The sequence below is a fragment of the Oryza glaberrima genome, chromosome 7 (genome assembly GCF_000147395.1).
Source record: "Oryza glaberrima chromosome 7, OglaRS2, whole genome shotgun sequence".
Classification (NCBI taxonomy): domain Eukaryota; kingdom Viridiplantae; phylum Streptophyta; class Magnoliopsida; order Poales; family Poaceae; genus Oryza; species Oryza glaberrima.
Genome location: NC_068332.1, coordinates 17,733,209 through 17,749,081, shown reverse-complemented (window position 1 = coordinate 17,749,081; position 15,873 = coordinate 17,733,209). Strand labels below are relative to the sequence as shown.

Here is a 15,873-nt window from a genome sequence, read left to right as displayed (position 1 = left end):
GCAAAATCCACTAGAATACATAAGCCACGTTCTTTGTTTTCTACGGTTTCCCTTTTATTTCCCTTATTATCTCTCCCTCTTACTCTATCGCCGTCAGAGGAGAGACACCACACCGAGGCAGAGAAAATTTGATGTTTTAAGTTCGATATCGAACTTAGAAGCTTGTAGACTTTTTGTTCCACTACTTTTGTTGTGGCGGGTAAACGGGCACGCCCGCGGGCACAAGGCGCCCGCGGGCGATGGGCATGGGCAACCATCCTTACCCGTCATGTAGTAATGGGTATACCCATGGGCAAAATAATCTTATGGGCACGGGTATGGGTAGGCACTACCCGTACCCGTCGCGCCCGATTGCCATCCCTATCGGACACCGACTTCAATTCCAACTCGGACTCGGCTGGCTATAAATCCATGCGCGGCCGCCTCCGCATTCACCAGCAATTCCTTCCGCCAATCCTCGCACCCCCAGCAGCGCTCTCGTCGTCAATGGCGCTTCCCCGCCGCTCGAGTCACATCTCCTCGCGCCCGATCATCCACTGCCGCAGTGAGCTCGCCGTCGAGGCGAAGGGGAGAGTAGTCTCCAAGAAGCCGTCCGGATCAGGATCGCCCATCAACAAGATGTCCTCCTTCAAGAAGGGAGACGAGGTGCGCGTCCGCACGTCGTTGGGGAGGCTAGGGACCACGGCACTGCGCCTCGTCATGTGGCTCGGCGCGGTCGTCGTCTCCGACGCAGACGCCGACGACGGACACCTGGAGGTCATCTACAACGGCAACTTCCCGCGCGACGACCCCTTCCAGACCGTGCGCGTCGCCGTCAAGGACGTCAAGCTGCCGGCGCGGCGCCCGGCCCCGACCCCGGCAAACATGGCGGCCCCGCGGCCGAACAAGGCCGGCAAGTCGCTGCCGCGGCTGAAGATGTTTATGCTGGAGAAGGAGCTGCTGCGGGCCAACCCCGAGGCCTTGTTGGCATCGTGATCAGTGTTCTTCAGTAGTAGCAGTAGGTGCAGAAGCTCGTATGAATCAGAACATTTCTTCCTCTGTTCTTGGTTTGCATGGAAGGCAATGTGATCTTGTAAAATGTAAATTCTCGTAGATAGGATGATTTCTTGGCATGAGAAGAAGGAGATGCAATCTGTCAACTGTAATTTCACATTGATTATGAATGAAAGATCGAGGTTTCTCTTCTTGTTTCATTTTTTTTTACCAATATATGCATGTATGATGCGTGTTATCCTTGGTTTTGTTGATCCAAGTGTTCAGATCAGAATCACAATCCAGCTGCCCTCTGATTACACGTATGATTACAATCCACCTGCTGACAACTTTGATCTTGTAGCTAGGATTCAGCTTCCAATTCTTTGCACGCCTTTGGCTTTCCTTTCCTTTGTTGAGATCAAGAACCAGGGTATGCAGCAAACAAGGCATCTAGCTGGTAATGTCATTTCTATTCTGAATTGGATAGTGGTTTGTGCTAGTCTCTGTGCCATTTTTCTTTTCTGAAAGGAAGGCAAGGGCCATATGTATTTCCCTCACTTTGGCTCTCAAGAACATCAACGAATCCCAAAAGAACCTAGACATAGCTAGGCTTGGTCTTTTTTTTGACGGCAAGAGTATTTGGTCCTCTTGTTTTTTAAAATACTAGCAAAATATCTGTGCGTTGTAACGGGTGAAATCGCTCATAAATCATGTCTTTTACCAACTTAATCTTATAAGGATAGCTTTAAAAGTCATGATGTTCGTTTTGGAGGACTAAATATTGTTTACATTAATTAAAAAAAGATTTTGACATGGTAGGTTCTGATTATAATGGGATAGATTGATGAATAAACTCAGAGGCACATAAGTTATTTTCACAGAAGGATCAACATGTAAATTCGTATGTGATCCAAATATATTTGAGAATCAGTTTGATCTATGTTTTGTCCCAGTTGTCTTGGTAGCTTCATCCCAATTAGAGGTGAAAATGGTCACGGAAATTCCCGATCGATCGAGCGCCGTTTCCGTATAAGGGGTATTGTTTCCGTATATTTAAAATTTCTAAACATGAAAACAAAACCTATATACAAGTTGTAGATATAGATGCGATCTACACTTTTCATTTGAGCTTATCTATGGTATTAAATATAGATTATAAGTTTGGATGATAGTAGTCTTAAAAGAATAGCATTTGTTTCGAAGACAAACTGTACTCTTTTCCCCTCTTTCCCAACTCACTTCTCTCATTTTCCACGCGCGCACTTTTCAAACTACTAAGCGGTGCATTTTTTGCGAAAGTTTTTTATATGAAAGTTGTTTTAAAAAAATCATATTAATCTATTTTTCAAGTTTTTTAGGCTAACTAGGAAGGTAGCCCGCGCAGATGCGCGGGCAATTTATTTATTGTTTACAAATTTAATTGGTAAATTTTGAGATAAGTCTAATGGTTTAGAAAATTTGAAGATTTTTTTTCCTAAGAGAGTAGGAAAGGAAAGAGGAGATGAAGAGAGTACGTCCATACCAGGGAAGGGTGTGGAGAAGGTGGGAGCACATACTTTTTTTATTCGATCTAATAGTTAAAAGTATTGGACCCACCAATTTAAAAGAAAATCAATGGATAGATTTTAGAGTGTCACTTGGCTTAATCCAAACAAATTAAAATTAAATCAGGTCTACTTGAAAAAACACAACTAAATTGTTTTATTTTTTTCGCAATTACGTAGTACATTTATCAAGTGATATTTGACATCCTAAAATATGATATGAAATTATTTAAAATTATCATAACATTAATTATTATATATTTTCCCAAGATGTGGTGATGTATTTAGAACCGCAATATAAATTTTATAAGACACAAATATTTTATTTAATTAAAGAAATACAACGGGATCACAAATTGATTATATAATTTAAAATAATTTAAAAGATGAACGTTTAGAGATAATTGATTTGATATTTTTTATTTATATTATAGATCTAGTTTATATTTGCACATATTTGTGGAGTAATATATTTTTATATGGTAAAAAGTTATATTTTAAACACCATTGATTTTGTTCTGACGGTAATATGTATTATCGATTTTAATTTATTTTGAATCTTAAATTGTTGGTTTAATTATGTATAGAGAAACAGTTAGATTAGATATGATATGTATAGCTTAAAATAACTAATAACTGTGGTTGTTTTTTTTTATCATAGCTACTTAAAAAATATAGATCAGTGGAGGGGGCAGAAAGTGTTGTGCGTGTCTAATGGTGAGGGTGAGGTGGAGGGGACTTTGTTTTTCTATTTTTTTTCTAAATCATTTAGGTCAAAAACCAATTATCATGTATTTTGTTTTTTAGAAAATCTTTTTTAATTTTAAAGTCATCATAATGACTTAAAAAGGTAATCTTAGATACACCGATTTAAGCTGGACGATTTAACTGGAGATTGCTTGGTTCGAATTAGCTACGTAATATCACGGTAAAGCCATGTAAACTGATTTAATTAGCTGTATATGTTATATTACCGTTAATTTCCTTCCACAAATCATGTATAATAACTAATTTAATTAGCTATGTATAATCTTCTTGTTAATCTCCTAGCTCCCACATACATACATACATACATATATATATATATATATATATATATATATATATATATATATATATATATATATATATATATTGCCGTGCATATAATAAATATAGCTATGATTAGTAGTAATACAATATGACAGCTAATTAATCTCAACTTCTAACAACCATAGATACTAATCATCCTTCTGGCAAACCATATATACGTACGGGAGAAAGGTAGATCTAATTCATTGGTATAAAATAATGGGTCCACCAATTTAAGTGAAAATCAACGACAGATAAAGATCTAATATAATAGTGTAAAATAATGGGTCCACAATTTAAGTGAAAATCGACAGTGAGATTATATTGTGCCATACGGCGGCCTGTAGCGCCCGTTCCGTCGTGGCGCCTAGCGGGAAAACTATCTCTTAAAAACCCTAATTGTGAAATCTGTTTCTTTGCTTGTTGTCTAGTGTTCGTGCCATCTCAGATCTCGAATCCCCGATCTATCGTCAAGTTCAATCCCGAATCCAAACCCTTCCCAAATCAAATCCCTCTGCAAAAGTCTATTTTGCCTCCCTCGGGTTCGATGGGCCGAATTCCTCTCGGCCCATCTCTCCCTCCCTCCCCATCTCTCTCTCTCTCCGCGCTCTGCCCGTGAGCCGTGCCGAGCCCTCCGCTCTCGCTGCCGTTCCCGCCGATGCCGCCCAAATCGCCGTGCCGCCCGCGCGCGCGCGTGCCGTGGTGGCCGACCGGCCAGTCGCCGCCGCCGTCAGCGCCTGCCGCGCCTGCCGCCCGTGTCGTCGCTCCGCTCCAAACCGCCCCCGCCGTCATCGCCATCGTCATCGACCCGGCCCCCACCACTCCGCGCGCTAGCCTCCAAGGGACGGAGGCAGAGCTCCTCCTCCCTCTGCCGCGTCACCCCCGTTCCCTCCTCCTTTTCCCAAAGTGGCAAGGGGCAAGCCCCCTTTCCTCCTTCCTTTTTCTTTATTTCTCTTCCTCCGCCAGCGTCATTCCCCTCCTCCCTGTCGCCGATTTGGCCGCTAGCCGGAGCGCCAGCTCGCTGGCTTGACCGTCCAATGTCGGTTCCCCTCTCCCAAACCGACATTGTCGCCCATATAAACCCAAGCTTCCCCCCCCTTTCCTTTCCTCTCCCATTCGCCCTCGCTCCACCGCGCCATTGCCGCCCCTCTGTCTCGCCGATCGCCGACCGCCGCCGTCACGTGTGCCAAAGGAACCGGTGCGCGCTAGGACGCGGAAGGGGACTCCGGGCGCCCGTCTTCTTCCTCTTCCCGGCCCGAGGCCGGAGAGATTATTCCCGTGCCGTCGGCTTCTCGTCACTGCGCCCCATCACCCCGCACGGTAGTGCCTCCCTCCGTTCTCCCTTCTCGTTCCATCTCCTCCCCTTAGACTCGGGTAGTAGCTCGAGTAGCCTCCCCGTAGCTAGCTGGCGCCGCCCCGACCGTTGCCGCCGCTCGCCGTGTGCTCGCCGCCGTCGCCGCCCGAGCTCGGAAGCGTCTCTCGTCGCCGGCCTCCCTCAATGCGTTCCCTCCTAATTCGGCGCAAGGGGTGGATTCCCGTAGCTGCGTAGATGCTCTCACCGCCGGGAATCGGCCCCTCGTGACCTCGTCGCCGTTTTCCCCTTTTCTCTCCGCCGGTTGCCGCCGCCGCAATCTGCCGCCGTCGAGCATCCCCCGGCGAATCCGAGCCGTTGGCTCGTCTCCCCTCGTCCCGTGCAACCTCCCGGTGTGCTCACTTTCACCTGTATCGCCGTGGTTCGCTCCGCCACTCGCCGCCGCCGCCCGCCGTCCGTTCCGGCCGACGTCTTCGTCTTCCTCTTGCCGGCCCGCATGGCAGCCACGTAGGCGCCACGTCGGTGCCACCTCGGCCGCGACCGGGTCAAGCAGACCCCGGTCCGCCGCTTCCCTCCGCCCCCTCGCGCGCGCGGTCCACCGCGAGCCGTGAGGCTGCGCGTGGGCCCACCGCACCGCGTCCACCGCGAACCGCGCGCATGCGCCGCGCCTCCCCTCCCCAAACCCTAGCACGCCCCGCGTGCACCTCGCTCACGGTGAGCCGAGTCGCCGACAAGCAGGTCCCACTTGGGACCACGCGGGATGGACCCGGCCCACCGGCTCTCTCTCTCCCCTCCCCGCCCGCGCGCGCGCCTTGGGCCGCCTTCTTGGGTCGGCCGGCCCATTAAGCTCGGCCAAGCCGCCCCTTTCTCTCGGGCCGCGCCCTAGCCGCCCGAGGGAAGTCTAATTTCCCTCCCTCCTTCTTTTCTTTTCTTTTCTTTTTCAAAAAGGATTTAAATAAATCCTTTTCCTTTAGACCAAAAATCCAATAATCTTAGAAATTCAACATCTTCCCAACCATAAGTCCGTTTGACTCCGTTCAACTTCCAAAACTCCTCAAATCTCGAGATCTATCTAATGGCATGCCTAGAGGTCAATAATAGGGCTTTATTTTCGCCGTTTGTTGAGTTGTCCCGTTTCGCGTGTAGTTTCGAAGCCCGAAGACCCGCAGTGCGAGGATTTCGAGGATCAAGCTCAAGATCTCAAGCAAGGCAAGCCACCTTTGAACATCTTGAACCTATATTTGAGCTTAATTATATTGCTTGCAAAATATTATGCATTGATAGGATTGCACTTAATCTGTTTGCCCCGTCTGCAAGGCAGACCGGTAGACCTACCTAACTTGTTGCATTTGACCTTTCCATTGTAATTGTTATATCATGTTCCCTTGTAACCATTTAGTTGCGCCTCGATATTCATGCACTTTGTGCGAGTATCGACGGTCGCCTTCAAACTTAAAATTTGAGTACCATCTTGGGTAAAACTTGGGTTTTACAAAAGACTTGGAAAACCCGACACCTGGGTCGGTGCTTGCGAACTAAATGAATTTCCAAATCGCGGACCGGGGAATGTACCGGGTGTACGGTTTTTCGCTCTTGCACTTAAGGACCGTTTCCTTGGAATTTCATCCGAACATAAGGCAAGTGCGACCACATGGGTGGAATGGGACACCCCTGGCTGAGTAACTAGCTAATCGGGGGAGCCATGATGCCAAGAGACATGTGGATTCAACGGGGTGGTGTCGGGGAGAACCCCCGGGTTTCTTGGCACAGTATGGTCTGGGACCTAATCTGGTGTTGGTCTGGGACCCCTCTCGTTGGCATATGGTGAACCTGTGTCGGCTTTGGAAATGCCTTGTCATGAAAGCCTTAAGGTCTCTAGTCGTGGCCGTTCTGCACGGGCTGGATGATCCGGGTTAGTAATGTCGTGTGGGTAAAGTGTACCCCCTCTGCAGAGGTTATTAAACTGTTCGAACAGCCGTGCCCACGGTCATGGGCGGATGTGAGGTGATTCCTAGCGTAGTTTTGTTTGACTACTGCTTTGTGAAATTTGCTGAGGTGGTTTGGGTTCGATGTTTGAAAAATTCTGCGACTGATGGGATCAGCCAGGCCCGGGTGGCCGTTTGAAAGCTGTTGGCCGGGTGCCAATCTTGATCAATTCAAAAGACTGATACATTGCACATACTCCGACCGGACGAGACGCACTGTCTCATCCGTGTCATTTGAGAAGCACTCACTTAGTTGTTTCAAAAAAGAGTTCAAATAAAATCAATTGCAAAAACAACAGTCTTTCCTTGAAGCCTGCATTAAACACTTATTTCCCATGGCTTGCTGAGTACTCCCGTACTCACCCTTGCTCTGTATAAATAATCCCCCCTCCAATTGCTGAAGAAGATGAAGCGGATCCTGCTGACGAGGAGTTCTTCCAGGAGCAAGCCTGCTACGATGAGTTTTAGGGTTTCGGCCTAGTTCCCAAGTCGCGCCTGTGATGTTTGGTCCAAGTCTTGGCTTCCGTTTCCCTTTTGTAATGCAGTTGTGAGCTCGGGATCTGTCCGCAGCCCAACATGACTGTACTCCTACTCTATAATAAAGAGACCTCTGTCGCTGTGATATTCTATCTTCCTATGATACCAGCACTGTTTCCTGGAACTGGTATCGATTAACAGGTTAATTTGGAGCGTCACGGGCTAGTTCCGCTCGGGGCTAGTTCGGGGCGTGACACGGCCTAGGAGCATTTGTAGGAGTGCCATGTGACGGCTTGAAAGCGTTTGTAGGAAGTTTGATGGACTTTTAGTATATAATAGATACTTAATTAATCTCACTATAATCACGTGCTTTGTTTTCTGTGTCGGGAGGCAAGGTTGGTAACCATGCTTCCGAAAGTGTTTGTAGGTGAGATGTAAGGTGACTTTGTTTGAAGCAAAAAGTCTTGAGTTTGAATTTTTCTTAGTACGTGTATATGAATATGGGCACATGTATCATGTGATTTGTGGGAACGAGAGTATGAATTTTGCTTAGCACGTGTATATGAATATGGGCACATTTATCATCTGATTTGTGGGAAAGAGTGTGTATATGAATATGGGCACATGTATCATCTGATTTGTGGGGAAGACTATAATGGTATAGATGCCTAAAAAATACATCAAATATTTTCTTTTGATTTTTTTAGCACCTGCAAAAATAAAAAACGGGTGCACCCCTACACCTATAATACCGGTTCAAGAACCGACGGTAATTGGTGCCGGAACCTATATATGATATAAACTTTTAGAACCGGCACATTAGTGCACGGAAGCAAGGAATACATGTCCCTCCGTTAATATCTCGTTCCATTTATCGGATTGGTATTTCTTATGGAGGCGGTGCTGGTGCAAACCGAGCCGCCGTCGTGTCTTTGCCCTCCGGCGAGGCGGCGATACCTCCATCAGTTCGCGTTCCCGTAGTAGCGATCTCAGATTTCGTATCGGTCTCGATTGATCAATGCCGCGTAGAGCAGAATCGGATTCAGAAGGATTAACCGTTAATCACAGCCTCTAAGCACCGACTTCAACTCGAACTCCGTCTCCGACTTGCTTCCTTCACCGATTTCAACTCGGACTCCGCTTCGGCTGCCGATAAATCCTAGCGCGCCGCCCCTCACCGTCTCCGCATTCACCACAATTCCTTCCACCCATCCTCGCAGCAGCGCTAGCTCGTCGTCCATGGCGCTTCCCCGTCGCTCGAGTCCCCGCTCCTCGCGCCCGATCATCCACCGCGCCGTCGACGCCAAGGGGAGAGTAGTCTCCAAGAAGCCATCAGCAGGGTCGCCCGTCAAGAAGATGTCATCCGCGCCGTCGACGGCGACGCCCGTGTCCTTCAAGAAGGGCGACGAGGTGCGCGTCCGCACGCCGGTGGGGAGGCTAGGCACCACGGCGCTGCGCCTCGTCATGTGGCTCGGCGCGGTCGTCGTCTCCGACTCCGACGCCGACGACGGACACCTCGAGGTCATCTACAACGGCAACTTCCCGCGCGACGACCCATTCCGGACCGTGCGCGTCGCCGTAAAGGACGTCAAGCTGCCCGCGCCGCGCCCGGCCCCGACCCCGGCTAACATGGCGGCCCCGCGGCCGACCACGGCCGGCAAGAATCTGCCGCGGCTGAAGATGTTTGTGCTGGAGAAGGAGCAGCTGCGGGCCAAATCCGAGGCCCTCTTTGCATCGTGATCAGTGTTCTTCAGTTGTAGCAGTAGCTGCAGAAGCTTGTAGGAATCAGACATGTATCTGTTTTCCTCTGTTTTTTTGACAGTGATTGTCGTAGGTAGGATTATTTTTTCGAGTTCTTCGAATGAGAAGAAGAACATGTAATCATCATCGATTATGAATAAAATATCAAGAATTCATTTATACGCTGGCTCGTTCTCTCTGTTATCTCAAGAACAATAAATGCATGCTATCCTTATTTGTTGACGAGCCAAATGTTCGATCACAATCATCAATTCATCATAACTCATAAGGTGGCCAAAGTGAAATTAACTCTAATCTGAAAGAAGATATAAGCTGATTGCACACTTCACACCAGTCCTATGCACTGGCCTATCCTGGAACGGTGGTGATCAAACTTATCGACACTCGATACAGTTATCCTGCAGTCCTACGGGAGTATGTCAAGAAACCAAGACGGTTTGGTGTTTGACACTTCAAAACTTATCTTTCAAATCTCGTTTTCCATTTATACCACCGTTACTGGATAGGCCAGTGCATAGGACTGGTGTGAAGTGTGCAGTGAATTAGTGAAATCAGCTTAGATCTTCTTTCAGAATTCAGATCATCACTGTTGACTGTTTTAAACCCAGAAACATTCTGGTATGGGCGTATGACAATCACGGTATTTGCAAATTTGCAGGAGATACGGTCTCTACTCAACGCCTCAGCAATCAACATCACAACAATAGTCAGCTAAACGGTTGCAACTCCTTGATGTGCTCCAAGGAGAGGATCAGAGGACTGCCTCAATGGTAACCTAGTAACCTACCAATATACGGCCACATCAAACTTGCTAAATTTTTCTTTTCAGGGAAGGATCGAGGAGTTAATTCTCGATAATCACAGCAACAGTCTATGATCACGCTTCCTGCCATGCTCAAAGAAAAGGATCTCAGGACGGAGATTGGCCTGACTGTACCGGTCGATTAATCCTTTCCAGGATTCAGCTTGCTGCAAGGAGACGAACATTTACGAATGATGATGATATCGAATAATTCTGAAACCAAATTCGAGTGAAAACTCAAGTGCGAAAGCTGACAAGGAATTGCCTGGACTGTCGTGCTGTCATGTATGAGCCACCTTGCCTCGTCACGACCAAAGCAGAGGTATTGCCGCCCCTCATCATCATAGCATACCTTACATTACAAACAGTTTGAAAATTACCCAGATGCTATCGCGCGAATACCAGAAACAGAACTCCATACTAGTCAGGCAAGCATTACTTACGATAATCTGACACTACAATTGCCTATTGCCAAGCAACTGATCCGACCAAAGAAGATAAAAAATATACTCCTACAATGATCTACCAACATGATAGCAAAGCAATATTTGAACTGATTTGACAGGTATAACATAAATGACAAATCATACATAAATAAACCCCAGACTAGTACATTAGATACTATTCATATACAAAAACACACTGAAACTGAGAAGAAAAGGTAAAGAACGAATCAACCTCAGGAACAAATGAATTCACTTTTTTTTTCACAGATATGCATAAAAAGGAAAGACTTCTCTCAGCACGTACCGCAGAAACCAGAGTGTACATGCTTTCTGATTGCAGACCTTTGTAGATATGACTAATGTCCAACTCCGCTGCTAGGCTGATCAATACTTTATGCATGTTAATATGGTTTCCCTTGTTGTCTGGCCATCTCAAAACTGTGACAAAACAGCAATAGAAGAGAAACTAAATCAGCTTGCGTGCATCCCCAGTCCCGACCAAGGTTCGAGTCCTCTATCTCAGATCTAGACCAAGGTTCGAGTCCTCTATCTCAGATCTAGCGTCTTCTTCTCAATGACACCAGATGCCTAGGTCCTCCTAGATATTCTCGATTTAGGCTCTAAGTTTAGGTCGATTGATGAAAGATGCAGACATCTGTCCCAATTACTCAGCTTAAAAGTCCCCTTATATTTCTTTTCTTCATATTAATAAGAAGAATGCTTGTTTTCTCCTAGGTGTTCCCTAATTGCCAGAAATGAATAAATGATGTATGTGCACAGAAGGCTGGCATCAAATTGTCGCAGGAAAGGTCGTGGCGATTAATTATTTTATGTTGCGGCCATTACAATAGCAGATATGGTGTAATTTATATTCAACGATTGATATGGTTTTCAGGATAAAATTAAAGATCAGATGATACACTGATCCAATGATTTCTTTCGCTTATCTTTCCTTTCTCCTACATAGAAGAAACATATGCACACAATTACATTGAAATGTTAGTCGAGAAGGCGGTACCTATCATGAAAAAATGTGGTGGATACCATAGGTATCGGGTAATCCTATGCCCACAGCCACCATTCCTGAAGTCACAAACTGACTGCTTGTCTACAGCTTTCAAGAGTTCACTGAAAGACTCCAACTGAATAAGTAAAAGGATGTTAGTTTGCTAATTAAAGAAAAGATGGACATATAAAAAAGGAAATATCAAAAGGATACACTGTGCAGTATGTACCATAGTTCCTTCAACAGAACCCAAATTAATACTGTGGAAGAATGTAGACTTGGTTTTCATGGGGACCTCATTCACACAGTTGCATTTCTTCTCAATAATGTGCAACCCAAAAAGATTGTGTGCTAGGCATATACAACCCAGAAGGCTGGGCACTATTGCTGTTTGTGGCACCAAAGATTCACCCTTGAACTCAAAATGCAAAGGAGTTTATGCCACGTGCAGCCTCTCAAGGATTGATTCAACAACTCTATACGCAGAAATGTTTCCAGCCTAAAAAAAAAGAAGAACCAGTGATCTTATTGGCTACGAGAGCAACATGCTCAAACTTTCCTTATGTTACAGTCAATATGTACACTCGGAAGTGCAAGTGGGACAGAACTTGGTTTGCAGTCAAGACTCAGACAATATAAAGGTGACTCTTGTATCAAATTAGTAAAATAAGCATTTGCAGAATTGAACCTGCAACATTCTATCGCGACAAACAGGGTTTTAATTTAATTTACTTTAAAGAACGGCAAAATTGTTGCACAAAATGGCCAAAAGATTAGCACAGATTCATATGGATCACAGAAATGTTTATTTCTGTTTCTTTTAATAAATTGTATTATCTCTCAAATTAAAAGCCTAAAATACTAAACAATCACTTTGTGTATTAGAGCAATGAGCCAATGAGAATGTAAAACAAGCTTGGGAGTAGTACGTACCAATAAGTAGTTTAAGAAGAATGCCATTTTGCCTATCTTTTCCAATAGTGCCCAAACAGAACTATGGAGTCAAAACTCAAAACTTGAAAGATATCAGGCAGCTATCCAGTTCATTTTATATGAAATATTTATAACTTATCCATTATAAATATGAGTAAACTACATGGAGACGGTTAGCATTTGATAAGAAAGTTGCTCTGTGGTATTTTCCCTGAGGTCACAGGCTGCATTTAGAAAAGTGGGAAACAGAAAGCGAACGCAAACCTTTTCATCAATCACAAAACTTCTCAAAGAATCAACCATGAATATCGCTGAACTAGGTAGGTCACATGTTTTGCACTGGTCCCAAGAACGGAAGATACGCAACAAGATAGCGCGATATACTCTGGCTTTAACATCAGGGGATATACATGGTATCTCCCAGAGATCACCGCAGAATCTCCTTATGTGCCACAAAGACTGCAGTTATGCAGAGAGAATCAGAGATAGGAAAACTAATAGCTAAATATTAAAAACTGAAGGATCCAAACACACGTTACCCGGAGAATGGCATCCAAAGGAACCTGTGGTTTATGACAATTTTGTGGATGAGCAAGTAAAGCATCCTCTAGGGGATCATTAACCAATTTTGCCTGTCAACAATGAATATCATACACAAATAAAGTTACAGACATGCTTTACAAGTTCAGTTCGTGCTGAAAGAACCATACTGACCCAAAGGCAAGCCTTTGCAATAGGTGAAATAACCGCAAGGCAATCAACTTGACAAGTTTTCAGAAGTCTTTCCTTCCAGTAATCCACCTCAGCATCAATTAATAGCATCTCAACTTGTGCAGAGCCAATCTGCAAATACAGCAACTAGGATTTAAGCATTGATCAACGAGATTAAAATGATGGTATAAAATTAGAGAGCAAACATAATTTTTTTTTAAAAAAAAGGAAAACATACCCAAGAATCAAAATAAGTCTTGATGTCAATATCTCTCTCAAAAATGGCCTTAGGAAGGAAATAAACACCTCCTTGTATTCCTTTTAGCTCTTCCCATGAGCTGAATTTCAGCTTCACTTTACCCAATGCTCGACTTATGTTGTTAAGAATGTCAGGTCCATCAACAAAACATTCTCTCCACATGCTGAAACACAATTCCATGGGATCCTCAAGCAAAGGTTCAGATAATAGACAGGCAAAAAGTCGATCTGCCTGGCTAGAACCATCAGTTTCTCTTGATGCAATCTTCTCACAATCAAAAGATAGTGTGCCTGTCTCTTGGGACCAGGTAATCCCAACAAGCGAATCTTGCTGGCTCTCTTGTTCGCCATTGCGACGCTTATGATGGTTGCAGCCTCTATGGGTATGCACAACGAACGAATCTTGCTGGCTCTCTTGTTCATCATTGTGATGCTTCTGATGTTCCCAACCTCTCTGGGTCTGCACAACGAGCTTAAGCAGCTTGAGCAATTCACACAGTTCCTGAAGGTGTGTGGAACTCAACTGTCCAATCCCACAAGACCCACACATGGACACTACCAAAGGTGCTACTGGCCTGACCCGGTTCATTATGAACTTGTGCATGATGTACAGAAGGTTGAGAGAAACGACTTCCAAATCAATGAGCTCAAAGACGATTTCCTTAACCTCGCGCAAGATCTTTGTCCTCCCTGCCAAATCATCTCCATCGGTTGGCTCCCATCTCCATGATCTGAGAAGCTCCCTCTCACTGTCAGATATTCTTTCGGGTACTAATGACAGAAATTCTTTGCCCACAATATGTTCCTCATCGATGTGACTCTTGAAAGCCGCGAATTCCACGTAGATCATTCCGGAGCAGAAAGGGCAAGACCAACCCTTCTTGACGAACACCTCAGCATCGGAAAGCATACTTGTCATATCCATCAACCCTCGTGAGCGGCAGTACGACTTCATCTCTCCAAAACTCACCTTGAGGAGCGCTTGCCGCTCCTCCTCGCTCATGCGGCTCCAGCGATCGCCGGCGATTCCGAGGTCGACGGTTTCCGGCGGCCACTCCGGCGTGGACGCTCCGGTGAAGCCGCGGCTTGCCCCTTGCCCTTCTCGATCCTCGCACGCTGCCCGCGGATCGTCTCTCGGCCGTGGGCTTTCCTGTACTCGAGATCGAAGGGGTTGTCGTGATGATCGGCGGAGGAGTAGCGGTTGCTCACGAAGGTGTAGTGCAACGCCGGGTCGGTGGGCTCCGCCACGCGGAGGGCGCGGTCACGCACCTCCGCTGCCTCGTCAAACAAATCCATGGAGATGAGCGCGTCGATGAGCAGCGAGGCGATGTGGGGGCAGCGCGGGGCGAGCACCGCCGCCAGCTCGAGCTGAACCCTCTCCTGCTGCCGACTGTTGCGCTGAAGGTAGCAGCGCGCGAGGATGGCGCGGGCGAGTGGCGACCACGGGTACCTGCCGACGAGCGCCGTCGCGAGCGAGAGCCCGTGCGCGTGCCCTTGCTCGCCCTCCTCCGTCAGCGCGACGATCGCCCTGCCCGCCTCCTCGCGGAAGGCGGCGTCGCAGTCCGACCAGTCCCGGTTGCTCTTGCTCCCCACGACAACACCCGCCATGGGATGGGAGGAGCTGCGGCTTCGGCCTCAGCCTCAGACGTGCTGCTGCTGCGGCGGCGTCGTCCTCGTCGTCGTGGACGTGGTCACGGCGCGAGGCAGAAGGCGGCGGATTGGGTCCCGCCGCACCGCTCCCCGGTCGGCCGAGGGGGAGGGGCGCGAGGTGTTCGACGAAATGCCGAAGCGGAGAACGAAGGTGGCGGCGGAGGCGGAGGATGAGGAGGCGGGTGGGGAGCAAGTCTCTCTCGGCGGAGCAGGAGGGGGAGGAGACATGTAGCCGGCGACGGCGAGGCGGTTGCTGAGGTTTCGGCCGTTGGGGTGGGGCCCAACTGCCAGAGAGACGGAGAGAGAGAGAGGCCCGTTGTGGTGGGGCCCACGACACCCGCTAGCGAAGGGATGCGGTGTCGGCGGCGGCGCTTCCATTCTAGAAGCTTCTGGAGACAGCCCTGACCTGCGCCGACAAGAGGAAGGGAGGGAAGAGCTATGGAATGGAAGAGAAAGGGAAGAAGGGGAAGAAGGGGAGGGGGGAACTTTGAGATTCGTGCGAAAGCCATCAGAATGAATGGGTAGTTTGTGATCGGCCCAACTAGTTTTTGATAGGAATAAGTTCACTTCAGGTCTTTGTCCAACAACAATACTGGATCGATTTTGCTATCGATCACTCGCGTGATTTTTTTTCTGATATTTCATGTTTTTTTTTTGCAGCCTCGTCAGCCGGCGCGTCGGACACCAGCACGTCGGCCTTCGTGTCTAGCTAGCCCAAACGCACACGAAATGGAGATTGGAGAAGCACGGTGACACGGTGGCCTCTGACCGTCGAGCCAGCCGCCGGTAGCACGGCCAACACTGATCGGCGAGAGACACCGTCCCTCTCGTCGTTGTCGTGAAATATAAAATTACAGTCCTATATAACTAAATTTACATTTGTAAATTTAGTTGATTTGACATGTAAGTGCACTGTAATTTTGATAAAAATAATGTGTAAGT

The 15,873-nt window shown here is 46.9% G+C and overlaps 1 pseudogene; it reads right to left on the bottom strand.

Moving 5' to 3' along the window:
- Nucleotides 1-9,216: 9,216 nt before the first annotated feature.
- Nucleotides 9,217-15,364, bottom strand: LOC127780847 (uncharacterized; annotated as a pseudogene).
- Between the last annotated feature and the right edge of the window lie 509 nt (nt 15,365-15,873).